Genomic DNA, 13,571 nt, shown 5'->3' on the forward strand with positions numbered 1-13,571 from the left:
CATTGCATTTTCAGGAGAGAAATGTCCAAGTCTCAGCAGACTTTTTTTAAAAAAATGTGCTTCATGTATCCTTGTTGTGAATTTTAAAAAATGTAACCTATTTCCCCCCTCATCTAAACCCTGAAAACATGCTGAAAACGGCTTGAGAAATGTCTCCCTGTTTTACTTTGGATTCACATATTATGCATTGCTTGGTTTTGTGTACCGACAGATAATGAGGCAACATCACAAAATATATCATAACAATAACACTGGAGGTAATGAAAGAAAAATCATTTATCTTTCTGTTTTTCTCTCTGCCTGGGAGAGAATCTGAAAATCATTGCCAGCAAATTTGAATAAATATTTTGGTGGAAAACATTCATTTGAATATAAAGGACCAGGGAGTTTAGTTACCCGCTAGATAAGACTTGGATTGGGGGGGTGGGGGCGGTAGGGGAGAGACAAAGAAATAAGGAACTGATATTTATCAACAAAATAAACTGCCTTTTTCTGAACATTCCTGTAAATATTGGAAGTATCTAGAGGTTATTGGTAATCTCTTCTGCCACAAATACCTTGTAAACCTATTTCTCAGAAAGTGTATTCTTGATTATCCCTCACCTTTCCCTACTCTCTTTTAAATTCTCTGCAGCCAGGAGGAATCTGTGAGAAATGTCATTAAGCTTCAACATTAGCCTCTGCAGGTAGAGCTAAATAATCACATTTAAAAGAATTATTAGAAAAGTGTTTTTCTTTTGACCCTTCATAATGTTGATGTTGGAATTGAACGTAATTGATTCAGATCCGTCACTCAGTTATACCAGAACTTCCAAACTCCACTTTGCACATGTAAGAAAAATTCTAAACAAAACAGACCATTTTGTCCTTCCAGGACAAGATGGGAAGCCCATTCCTGAGATTTGGGCCGAAAGCCCATAGGAAGCCGACTAAGGCCCCAGCACCATGAGTGGCCCCAGCGCCGGTGTGCAGCCCTGGGCGCCAGTACCTGGCCGCCGGAAACAGGCCGCAGCGGTGAGCCGGGAGGCATTCCCGGGGCATCCCGGTGTCCTGGGAGTCGTTCCCGGGGTGTAACGGTGCCGGCTGGGGGGTGGGGCCGACGCTAGTCAGCCTCCTGAGCTGTTTCAGCTCAGGAACACCCCCTTTTTTTTGCAAGATACACCAGCTAAAAGCTGGTGTATCTCGCAAAAAAGCTGGTGTATCTCCTGTACAGCCCTATGTGGGTTGCATGGGATTTTTGTGCCGCTCAGGAATTCCACTCAGGAATGCACTGTAAGAGAGATAGGTACAGGGCGGAATCTAGGGGTGAAAATCCATGTTCACTTTAGCCTCTTTTATTCCCTGTTTCAGACAGGATTCAGACAGGATCTAACGCATGGGTTTCGCCAAACGTGCGTTCGATCCTGGCTGAATTCTGGCTGAAACAAGGAATAAAGGAGGCTAAAGCGACCATGCATTTTCGCCCTAGGAGTGTTGGTCTAGCAGACTTTTCTGTGATTGGTATTGGGAAATGGAGCAGGGCCATGTACTCATAAATCTCAGACAATGCTCAACAGGAAGAGGAAAGGCTGACCAGTAGAGGGCTTTGATTCTGAGTTCTTCTCACCGTTGTTTCATTGTCTAATGTTCATGTTAATGCCATGATGTCAACCTCATGAATGTATTTCCAATTGAAAACAAACCAATTTCAAGAATCAGAATGGTGCAGGGACCACAATAATAAAGTACAACAGAAGATCCGGATTCAGATTACTTTGCAGTCATGAAACTCATTGGGTGCCAATTACAAACATTCTTTCTCATTCTGATGTACCTGATAAGGTTGTTGTGAGGATAAGACAGGAGAGGGGAGTCATGCATGCTGCCATGAACTACAGATACACTCATACATGTGCACATACGTAACTAGTAAAAATACAATTTCTGTGTGATGGCTACCCTGGTTTTAGCAGTTATAAGCATGGAAATGCCAAATAACGGAGGAATGGACCAGAACCAACAATTACTGATTTTGAGGATGGGGTTTCCCTCAAGACAGGGTTCTAAAAATGGGGCTTTCCTAATTTCAATTAGATATTTGTATGGCCCAGGCTAGCCTGATCTTATCAGATCTCAGAAGCTAAGCAGGGTCAGCCCTGGTTAGTATTTGGATGGGAGACCACCAAGGAATACCAGGGTTGCTGTGTAGAGGAAGGCACTGGCAAACCACCTCTGTTAGTCTCTTGCCATGAAAACCCCCCAAAAGGGGTCGCCATAAGTCAGCTGCGACTTGACGGCACTTTACACACACACACACACAAGGTATATCTAACATTATTTTTCAAAAGCTGACAACAGAAACCCAGACTTTAAATGTAGGGATTGAGCAAAAGAACTATGCTCTTGGATTACATGTGACAGGGGGAGGGGAAGTTGCTGTGGCTGAGCATTGCCCTGTTCCTTTTGCATGTACTTTAAGTTTTGTTTTGTCCAAAGGGCAAGAGCTAAAGGGCTGATGGCCCTTTACCTTACCCTTGGCTCTTAGCCTGTGGGAACAAACTAGGGTTGTCAGGTCACTGGCAGGGGATGGAGGGGATAGGGTTGCCAGAGCCAGGTTGGAACACTCCTGAATATTTGGGGATGGAGCCTGGGGAGGACATGGACCTCAGTGGGGTACAATACCTGCCCTAGACTGACTATGGACATGGCGGTGAAGCCCTGTGGCCCCGGCCCTCACCTCTGCTCCTGGGGAGAAGGCGGCCAGAGAACTGGCAAGACAGCAGATCAGAGCCTCTCCCAGGAGCCAAGCCAGGAGAAAAGCAGTAGCCCTGGGTGCAGTAGGTGCCCCCTCCTGAGACCACGGGGCATCGCTGCCTTGCGGGTCCACCAATCAGCTGATTGCCAGTCAGGCCTCAAAGGCTGAGGAGATGGCATCTGCCCCCACCCAGGAAGATCAGCCCCGAGCCCATACTTACCTGACAGAGGACAGCAACAGCAGCAGCAAAAAGTCTTCAGTAGCTCAGCCACTATGGCTCCCCAACTCGCCGACACTGGTGGCCACAGTCCCCATTTCCCCACAGCCAGCAGCCCATTGAAATCACGAGCTGTCAAGCTGGGGGGACAGAATTGCAGACTGCCTACGCCTGGAAGGTAAGATCCCAGGTGACGGAGGAGCCGGAGAAGAGGCGGTGCTTGGAGATGTTACTCACGAGTAACCCTAGGACAGGCGGAAGGACAGTTCCTTCCTACAGGGGAACTGGGAGAGCCAGAGGCAATGGGGAAAAGGGATGCATCTAGGCGAGAGGGGTGGAGGATGGGATGAGAAGGTGAGAGCATGGCAGAAATAAATGGGAGGAAAATGGGCCAGCCTGGGGGGGAGGGGGAGGATGGACTACAGCCTGGAAGTGCAGAGAGAGAGAGCAATAGGCAAGAGGTCCAGGGCAGCAAAAGGACCCCAGGTGCGCTCATCCAGCATCTCTGCCCATTCTGAGGCTTACTCAGGTGGGAACCTGAAGGTAGACAAGACGAGGCGGCTGGTACGACCCCTGAGGGTAGAGCCTAAGTGCACAGTGCCATACAGTCAGGAAAATGGATCTCTGTAGTCTGGAGATGAGGTATAATTCCGGGGGATCTCCAGGTCCCACCTGGAGGCTGTCATCCCTAGAACAAACAATACCCTAGGAGGAATTTATGTCCCATCACCTGGTGGAATATTGTCCCAAATTCTTGTTTGTATATCTGTTTAAAGTGCATGTGTGGGAGGATATATTTGTATTTAAATTATGCATTTTGTCCATTTGTTTATGTAAGCTGCTTTGAGTCCCCAGTTCAGAAGAAAGGTGGGGTATAAATGTTTGAATGAATAAATATAAATATTTGTGAACTGAGTACAGGGAAAACAATTATGTGATGCTTTAACTAACACAATTTTTGCGCTGAAGGAGGACAAATGCAAGCACAAAGAAAACGTAATCCTGAGCCCCGTCTACTCAGAAATAAGTCCTATTTTATTCAATGGGGCTTTCTCCCAGGAAACTGTTTTTAGGATTGCAGCCATTGTCAGGCACAGTTATCTTACCTTTGTGAGCAGTTCATTATGCCTGTTTTTCTTTTTTAACGACAGCTTTTATTTACCACCTTCTAGCTGCGGTTCAGGTTTGTAAGGCTAATGGATATCTCATGATTTAAAAGAAATGAAACCACCAATGTAGTGTCTCTCTGTTATACAGTACATGTGTTAGTGGTTTGCATTCAGCCAGTCGCTCATTAAAGCCTTAAGCTTCTGAACAACTGAAAGGCATTTTCCTCAGAATAATGTAGCATGATATTATGTGGTTTGAAATGAGGCACATTACAAGCACTTCCACTGTGCTTCTGTTGTGAAGAGTGAGTTTATACATCTTCTCACTGGGGAGGGAGGGGACACGTGAGCATTGGAATTTACAGCCAAAGGATGTAGTGATGGCCAGGAGCATAGATGGCTTTAAGAGAAGAGAAGATAAATTTGTGGAGGGTACAGCCATTAGTGGCTACTTACCATAATGATGAAACAGAGCCTTCACATTCAGAGGCTGACAACCTCTCAGTACCAGTGCTAGGATATGCCTTGGTGTCTTTTTGGTCCTACAGAGTAACTGTGTGAGTATTGGATGGACCATTGGTCTGATCCAGAATGATCTTAGAATCATAGAGTTGGAAAGGACCACCAGAGTCATCTAGTCCAACCCCCTGCACAATGCAGGAAACTCACAACTACCTCGCCCCCACACACCCAGTGACCCCTACTCCATGCCCAGCCCATTCCTGGGGGGGGGGTTTGGATCTGTGGTGGCCAGGAGCGCACTGCCACGCCACCTCTTCAGAGGCTTCCCAGCCTGACGGCGGCGTAAGTACCCATTATCACAAGTTAAACGAACACTTATGCTGGCATGGGGTCACGCTGGCTAATATGGAGCTTCAGCCTGCGTGACCCCATGCTATGTCTGCTCCCTTTGCCTTTGCTTCCTCTCTCTCTCTCTCTCTCTCTCTCTCTTTTTTGCTTCTTTTTCTGCTTTGCTCAGAGAACAGTTAACATACAAAAAACATATATTCTAAGTAAGGTAACAACCTTTTATCAAAAACCTGTATTCTTTTGCATCATTCCATTTATAAAAAATTCTTTAAAAAGAGTTATAGATTAAAATTACTTTAAAATAAATATATTTTTATGAGGAATAGATGGTATTTACTGATGAAGTAATATGATGAAACAAGTACAACCCAGGAACTTGTCTTTTAAACTTTACCTGAAGAATTAACTACCTGATGTCTTTAGTGAACAAGATTTCAATTTACAGAGAAATTTCAAACAGTTATAGAATATATTCCTTATTGTACCTATGTGATCTAGTACTTTATTCTATAAGTCTTCTGAAACCTACCTGATGAAGTAACTACCTGATAATATTTCAACTTGTAAAGAAATTTCAAACAGTTAGGAAAACATTTCATGTTGAACTTCTGGGATGTTGGATTTTACTCTGTAATTCACATCTTTTGGAGTAATTAACAAAAAAGTTGTATAATTGACTTAAAGAAATACTATATATGTACATTTACAAACTATGTTGAACATTGAAAATGGTTACACTATGACAATCAACAAAATTCTTGAAAAATGTATACTAGGAAAAATTGGATTTATATTAGAAACTTATAGACTATATAAAATTGTTGCTATCTATGATTATATATACATACATTATAGATATTACTTTCTGTTTCCATTGCTCAGAGGGATGACAGTGAGGGTGTTGAGTATTAGTCATGATGTAAAAACGTGGGATGTTGAATGCCTACCTATATATCTAACTCTGAACAAAGTCCCAGTGAGCAGATTTAAAAACTCCAGATAAGGAAAGGGGGCATGTTACTATAAATCTGGGGGAACCCCGATATTTGCAGGAAAATATTATTTTAAAAAAATAATAGAAGGAATAAAATAAAATTTAGAGGTCATATAATGCTGAGATCTCATGAGATTGTCTTACAAGGTCATGGTAACCATTTTGGATTCCCTGTAAGGAAGCAATTGTCTTAGGAATAGAGTTGGTGAACAGGAGCGTGACAAGAGATTGACCATGTATTTATTGATATGTTTACTTGATTTCTATGCCACCTTTCTCGTAGAGACTCAAGGTGGCTTACAAAACTTAGAAAGCAAAACAACAAAAAATACTAACATGGAATAAAATGTGATATAAACTAATGATAAATACAATAAAATCTTGTCGAAGGCTTTCACGGTCAGAGTTCATTGGTTCTTGTAGGTTATCCGGGCTGTGTAACCGTGGTCTTGGAATTTTCTTTCCTGACGTTTCGCCAGCAACTGTGGCAGGCATCTTCAGAGTAGTAACACTGAAGGACAGTGTCCTTCAGTGTTACTACTCTGAAGATGCCTGCCACAGTTGCTGGCGAAACGTCAGGAAAGAAAATTCCAAGACCACGGTTACACAGCCCGGATAACCTACAAGAACCAACAATAAAATCTATTTTTCAATTTCCACCAATTGTCATTCTATAAAATGCACGAAAATTGTATTTTTCTAATGGGAATTCTGTGTAGATTTAATGTTTGTGGAATTTGCACGGTAGATTTTGTTGTATTTATCGTCCGTTTGCATCGGCTTTAAAGGAAAATAGCCAACACCTTGAATTGGGCTCAGAAACAAATAGGTAAGCAAGATAGAAGTTAAACTGCAGGTGTTGTATGTTCTTAGCAGCTAACCTTTCTAACATTTTTTTTACTAGTTGAAGCTTCTGAATTGTGTATTAATGAAAACATTTACCTGTTCATCATATCCTGCTTTTCAACCACATGTAGGGTTGGCAACCTCCAGGTATTAGCTGGAAATCTGCTACCATTACAACTGATCTCCAGCCGATAGAGATCAGTTCACCTGGAGAAAATGGCCAATTTGGCCATTGGACTCTATGGCATTGAAGTCCCTCCCAAACCCCACCCTCCTCAGGCTCCACCCCTAAAACCTCCCACTGGTGGCAAAGAGGGACCTGGTAATCCTAACCACAAGGTCCTCAAAGCTGATTGTGTGTGTGTAAAATGCTATGATGTCACAGCCAATTTATGCCAACCCTAGCAAAGGGCTTTCAAGGTGAATGAGAAGCAGAGCTGGTTTGCCATTGCCTTCTTCCACCGAGTCTTCTTTTGTGGTCTCCCTTCCAAATACCGATCCTGCTTAGCTTCCAAGATTTGAAGAGATCGGGCTATACCATGCCCCCTTTCCTCTCTCAAAGCAGATTACAATATCTTAAAGACGCCATATTTATTATCTTATTATTTTGTTTGCATTTTCTACCGCTGTTGCTGAAAAGTTTCAGGAAGCTGTATTTTGCTTCCTTCAGTGTATTGAATTTCTTTGCAGTCTTTTGTTTATTATTTACAGCTTGCAAGAGAATACAGTTGGGAAGCAGGTATCAGCACAGATGTGCCTCAGAAAATCAAGGATTTCGAGTCTGTTTGCCATCTGTTTTGGAATACCATTTCTCCTTAGCAGAACTGCAGATTTTGAGCCAAGTTCTGCTGTTAGCAAAATCCAGTGGTAGCCGAGGTAGAATCAGTGCAGGCATCTCATTTCCACCAGGCTGATTCTGCTAATCCTTTGCTTCAGTGCTCAGAAAATGCTGAGCATTTTCTCTGAAGATATGGCAAGATGGCAATTGAATGTTCAGCAGGCGTGAATTTTGCACAGCAACAATTACAAACCGCATGTCGCCATCCATCCATCCATCATACTAACTTGGGTTTGCCAACTTTTTTATTTCATTCATTCCATTTTTATCCTTCCAAGGAGCTCAGAATGGTATGGTATATACACCCCTCTTTCTTATCAGAATAATTCTTTGAGAAATGTTATTGTGCGAAATTGCAAGTGGCCCTAGATCATCCAGCGAGTTTCATGGAAAAATCAGAATTTGGGTCCAAGTCACTCCAATTCTAGTTGCATACCATTAACCACTACATCATGCTGGCTCTCTCAACATCTATGTCAGTGGTCGGCAAACTTATTAGTCAACAGAGCCAAATATCAACAGTACAATGATTGAGATTTCTTTTGAGAGCCAAATTTCTTAAACTTAAACTATATAGGTAGGTACACTGTTTATATGTTCAACATAGAACACTGACCTTTTAGGGGAGGGGCTGTGGCTCAGCAGTAGAGCATCTGCTTGGCATGCAGAAGGTCCCAGGTTCAATCCCCGGCATCCCCAGGTAAAGAGATTAGGCAAGTAGGCGATGCGAAAGACCTCAGCCTGATATCCTGCCAGTCTGAGTAGACAATACTGACTTCCGATTCAGTAGAAGGCACCTTTATGTGTTCACGGATCATTTCCGTTGCCACACCCCGCAACACTTTGACGAGTTTCAGCCCCAAAATTATTCACCGAGTGCACGGGAGGTTTTGCCTTGGCTTTGCCGCTCCGTAGACGCACATCTTCCCCCATGCGCATCCTCCAAACTCAAAATTAAGCCCCCCAGCAGAGTTTTGAGAATTTGGTTGGGGGGAAATGTGCATCTCTGTGTGTATGTGTGTGTGTGTTAAGTGCCAGCCCGGCCACGGCGAGGGAGACTCCGAAGCGGAGGGCGGGGCAGAAGGCAGCGCCCCCAGCCCACTCTTCCCCATGTCCCCGCCCTGCCCTGCACCTACCTCGGCTGCAGCCGACTCCCCACTGCTCCTCGCCTTCCAGCCCCAAGGGGTGTGCTTCCCCAGCCCTTCCTCCAGCCAGCCAGCCTGGCCTGCCCGGGCTGTGACCCCGCACCTCCGCCCCCTGGCGGAGGGCCGCGAGCCAAGGGGGAGAAGAGGCAAGGCGACAGCCAGTCACCCGCCCGCTCGCCGCCTCCACCTGCAGGGAGGAGCCACAGCACGCCGCCGCCGTCTCCTCCTCAAGAGCCGCACTCAACCGGCCAAAGAGCCGCATGCGGCTCGCGAGCCACATTTTGCCGACCACTGATCTATGTTATTTATTTATTTAAGTATCTATATCCCACTTTTCTTCACACTGGAGACTCCAAGCAGCTTGCAAGGGACAAACCAATAATGTAGACAAAAATATACAAAAGAACTCCAGATCCCCTGGGCTGGTTCGCTCAGGGCCATGGGCTGCAATCCCTTGGACTCTTGCTCTTCAGTTCATACCAAAGGCTTGTGTCTCTGGCCATTTCCAGACTAAATACACAGTTCACAGCAAATTCCCTTTATGGAAGGGGGGGGGGTTGGTGGAAAGTACTGTCAATTTGCAGCCAACTTATGGCGACCTGGTAGGGTTTTCAAGGCAAGAGGTGAGCAGAGGTAGTTTGCCATTGCCTGCCTCTACAAAGCAACCCTGGACTTCCTCAGTGGTCTGCCATCCAAATACTAACTAGAGCCAACCCTGCTTAGCTTCCAAGATCTGATGAGACCAGGCTAGCCTGGTCATAGCTATGGAAACGTTAGATCCTGCTTATAAGCTTTTCTTTGAAGGGCCCTGTGGAGAAATGCCTTCACACTGGCAGAGGATCTTTTGTAGACAATGGCAGTACTACTACAGCTAACCCTAGTTAGTACTGCATAGAAGGCAATGGTAAACCACTTCTGATGAACCCTTACCTTGAAAATCCTATGATGAGACAATCCAAAATGGAAAAAAAAAGATATAGTGCTGGAAGATGAGAACCCCAGGTCAGATGGCACTCAACATTTTGGTGGACATTGATTCATAGGGTCACCATGAATCAACAGTGACTTGATGGCACTTCACACACAGAGAGAGATCATGTATATAGGTCTGCTCTGTACCTTTGTACTGGAGCCTGGTTGCAAGTTAGTAGCTGGCAAGAATAAATGTTCAGGGGACCAACCATTGGTCCTCAAGCATAGAGCATTTAAGTGCTTAGGGATGCAAATGGTTTTGGCTGGAGTGAGACAGAAGGTTTATGAATCAAGGAGCTTCTAAGGGAGAAAGGGGAGGGAAGGGAAGGGATGGATATCCAGCGCTCAAGCACAGCCTTGAATGTATTTATATATATTAATTGGTCATAATGAGGGCAGCAGGAAAAGAGGAAGACCCAATAAGAGATGGACTGACTCAATAAAGGAAGCCACAGCCCTCAATTGGCAAGATCTGAGCAAGGCTGTCAAAGATAGGACATTTTGGAGGACTTTCATTCATAGGGTCGCCATGAGTCGGAAGCGACTTGATGGCACTTAACACACATACACAATTGGTCATAACAATACCATAAAGATTACATATAAAGTGTTGGATCTATACAGGCTTTGCACTCAAATATCATCTAATCCTTCTCCTTTCTGCATGCCGTATCCCACACAGCTTTTGTCTTTGCAGTTCTCAAGATCCCCAGCATAGTCAAAGGAGACCCCCTCCTCCCTTTCTCCCCAACTAAAAAATTGGCTGAATCCATCCCCAAAGCTGTATCACACACTTACACAATCCAAACAGATCTATACAACTAACAGTGAAAAGTGAAGAACTATGAACAAATATTTTTTCTAAAAACTAAGTAATCAACATTTCTTCATCACCTGCTTGGTCGATGAACAAGACATCAGACATGAAACCCAAATCCAGTCAGTTGATATATCACATAAGAGTAAGAGTTTTAAGGATGATTGTACCCAATCGTCTGTGTACAGTCCTGTGCACTTCAAGACATGGGTCTCCTTAGGGCTACTCAATTGTTATTATAATAGTACATGGTATCATGAAGAAGTTGACTGTAATGATACAGGACAATCGTTCACTTTGCAGCAATTTCTTGCTCCAAGCGAGTACTCCATTATTCCTTGCAGTGGCTCTGGACAGATCTCATTATACATAGCCTTAAATATTAATATTAATATTCATACCAATTCTCTATCCTCCTTTGGCAGCCTATTTCATTCCCCTATCTTTCTTCAGAATAATAAAGACATTTCTCATGTTTAAACTAAATATTCCCTGTTGCAGTCTCAGACCATTGCTCCGTGGTTTTCTTTTCTTGATTAGTTATAATAATTGATTCTTCTGCTTTTAAAAATCTTTCATTCCTTCATGTTTTGCAGACAGGTATCATGTCCTGTCTCTTTTATTTTTACTTGCAACTGGCCCAGTTTCCTTAATATTTTCCCCCTAAAGACATAATTTTGAACATGTTGAATCATTTCTGTCACTCTTCCCCTGACCTTTCAATCGCTTTGGTTTTTCAGATGCTATAACAGTGCAGTCCTATGCAGAGTTGCACCTTTCTAAGCCCACTGACTTCAGTTGATCTCAAAGGGCACAGCTCTGCTTGGATTGCATCATAAATGCAATGAATCCTTTCCCCCCAAGTGTATTTCTTATTGTATTTTCCCCCTGGCATTAGCATGGCATTTATTGAAGATTTTAAGGCAATATGACCAAGTGGCCTGACCTTGATAGCCCAAGCTAGCCTGATCTCAGAAGCTAAGCAGGGTCGGCCCTGGTCAGTATTTGGATGGGAGACCACAAAGGAATACCAAGGTTGTGATGTGGAGATAGGCCATGGCAAACCACCTCTTAACGTCTCTTGCCTTGAAAACCCCATAAGTCACCATATGAGTACCAATCAAAAGCAGTGCAGATGTGCAAGAGGCTCTTATGAGCAGCGCAATCTAGAAGGGGAGAGGTAGCTGTGCCATGGCTGGGGGATGGCACAGCCGAGCCACCTCCGAAGCAGGTTGCTGCACTGCAGCCAGCAACCCAACAGGGAAATTCCCCCAACCCCCATGGAACCACCGTTTGCAGTTCAATGGGTTGCGTCTACGTTTTCACCGGCATACGTTCGCACCAGCAAATGTGGGTGTTCCTGTGTCAATGGGGCTCAAGAAGCTGACTAACGCAAGCCCCATACCTGGGCATGCCCCCTCTGGCACCGCTGCAAGCCCCTGTGCCAGAGGTGCGCTGGTGTGCATGGCTGTGCCGGCACCCATGTGTGGCACTTCTGCACCACTCCCTGGCACCAGTGAAAGTCCTGTGGCACCATCATGAATGTCACTTACACCAGTGCGAATGGCATTTACGCCAGCGCCAGAGTCACACTGCCTCCTTAGCACTTCCCCCTCTTTGTGGATTGCGCTGTAAGACTAGCTCCTTCTAAATAATACCTTCAACATTTTGAGTCTTACATTTCTTCAAGGGAAGTTTCTCCTTCTTGCTCCCTCAAAATCCCAATTCACTATCTGGGAACTGTGTATCATCAAGTTGCTTCCAACATATGGTGACCCTATGAATTAAACTCCTAGGTTTGACAATATTGCTGTCAAATTAGAAATAGGTTTTATGGTTTATACTGGTACAATTGGAATAACAGCTAGAGCAAGTGCATGAATTGGAGTTTGAAAGCGGGCCTAGACGGGTGTGCCTGCTTAGGTGAGCACTTGGAGAGAGCAATGTGGCTGTCAGAAATCAGGAGTCACCCATTTATAATAGGGAGTTATGTTGGTCCATAGCAAAAAACAAAAAAACAAAAACAAAAGCCATCTTGTGCTACAATTAACCAAAATAACATAACCCAGTGTGCAAGCTTTGAGGTTCTCCAGAAGTTTTCATCAGGCCAGGTGTTATTTTAAAAAGAAACAAACAGCAAAATGGAAGGGGGAAAAATAAAGCTCTCTCAGACTTTGATGGTACGGACTCTTCATCAGCATCATGCGTAGAAGTGTTCCTAGTATTAGGTTGACTCCTTGGCATGCTGGTAGGGCTGCCAACCTCCAGGTACTAGCTGGAGAGCTCCTGCTATTACAACTGATCTCCAGCCGATAGAGATCAGTTCACCTGGAGAAAATGGCCACTTTGGCAATTGGACTCTATGAAATTGAAGTCCCTCCCCTCCCCAAGTGCCATCCTCCTCAGACTCCACTCCCAAAACCTCCCACTGGTTGCGAGGAGGGACCTGGCAACCCTACATGCTGGGAACAGGAAGCAAGGAAAAAACGAGGAAGCCATCCAGTTGAAAACGTAACAATATTGGATCGAATCTCTCTCACACTCCAAATGGAACACACAGGTACCATAAAAGGCCAAAAGCAAAGTAAAAAAAAAATAGCAGTCCTTATACTAAGTGTACTGGAGATTAGTTGATTCAGTAAGTAAAGATGCAGTGGAAGCCAAACTTTGTTTGAAACTCCAACTAACTTGACACATGGCTTTTCTAACAAGAGCACCTTCCCTTTGAAACCTGAGCAATGTATTTCATTTTTCATGCAACAAGCTACCTTAATTTTTTTTAACAGTAAGATCCAGTGGTTAGTAGTGCATAAATTTAATTACTGAATGATCACCCTATTTGCTTTCATTAACACAGAGTCTTTTTTCCTTCCTGTTTGGTTGGGAAAGTAATTAACTGTCATTGTGTGACAGCAGATCTTACCCTTCACCAAGTTTTTCTTGAGTATTTCAGATAAAATTGGTGGCCTGACCTCTTTCCTCCTCACTCTGTCTGCCTCTCAGACATCGTTTTAATTGAATGAACTCTCACACAAGCAAATGTAATCACAGGAGACAATTCTTCTTATTTTAACCTGCTCTGTGAGTTA

The 13,571-nt window shown here is 44.1% G+C and overlaps 1 protein-coding gene across 1 annotated transcript in view; it reads left to right on the forward strand.

Annotated features, from left to right (window-relative positions):
• Window positions 1–2,845: 2,845 nt before the first annotated feature.
• Window positions 2,846–13,571, forward strand: part of LOC130483628 (eukaryotic translation initiation factor 5A-1-like) — a 74,817-nt gene continuing 64,091 nt past the window's right edge. The window contains exon 1 of the mRNA XM_056856439.1: window positions 2,846–2,849. The gene's annotated coding sequence lies outside the window, so the exon portion shown is untranslated. The remainder of the gene's footprint in view (window positions 2,850–13,571) is intronic.

This window comes from Euleptes europaea, chromosome 10 (genome assembly GCF_029931775.1).
Source record: "Euleptes europaea isolate rEulEur1 chromosome 10, rEulEur1.hap1, whole genome shotgun sequence".
Taxonomy (NCBI): domain Eukaryota; kingdom Metazoa; phylum Chordata; class Lepidosauria; order Squamata; family Sphaerodactylidae; genus Euleptes; species Euleptes europaea.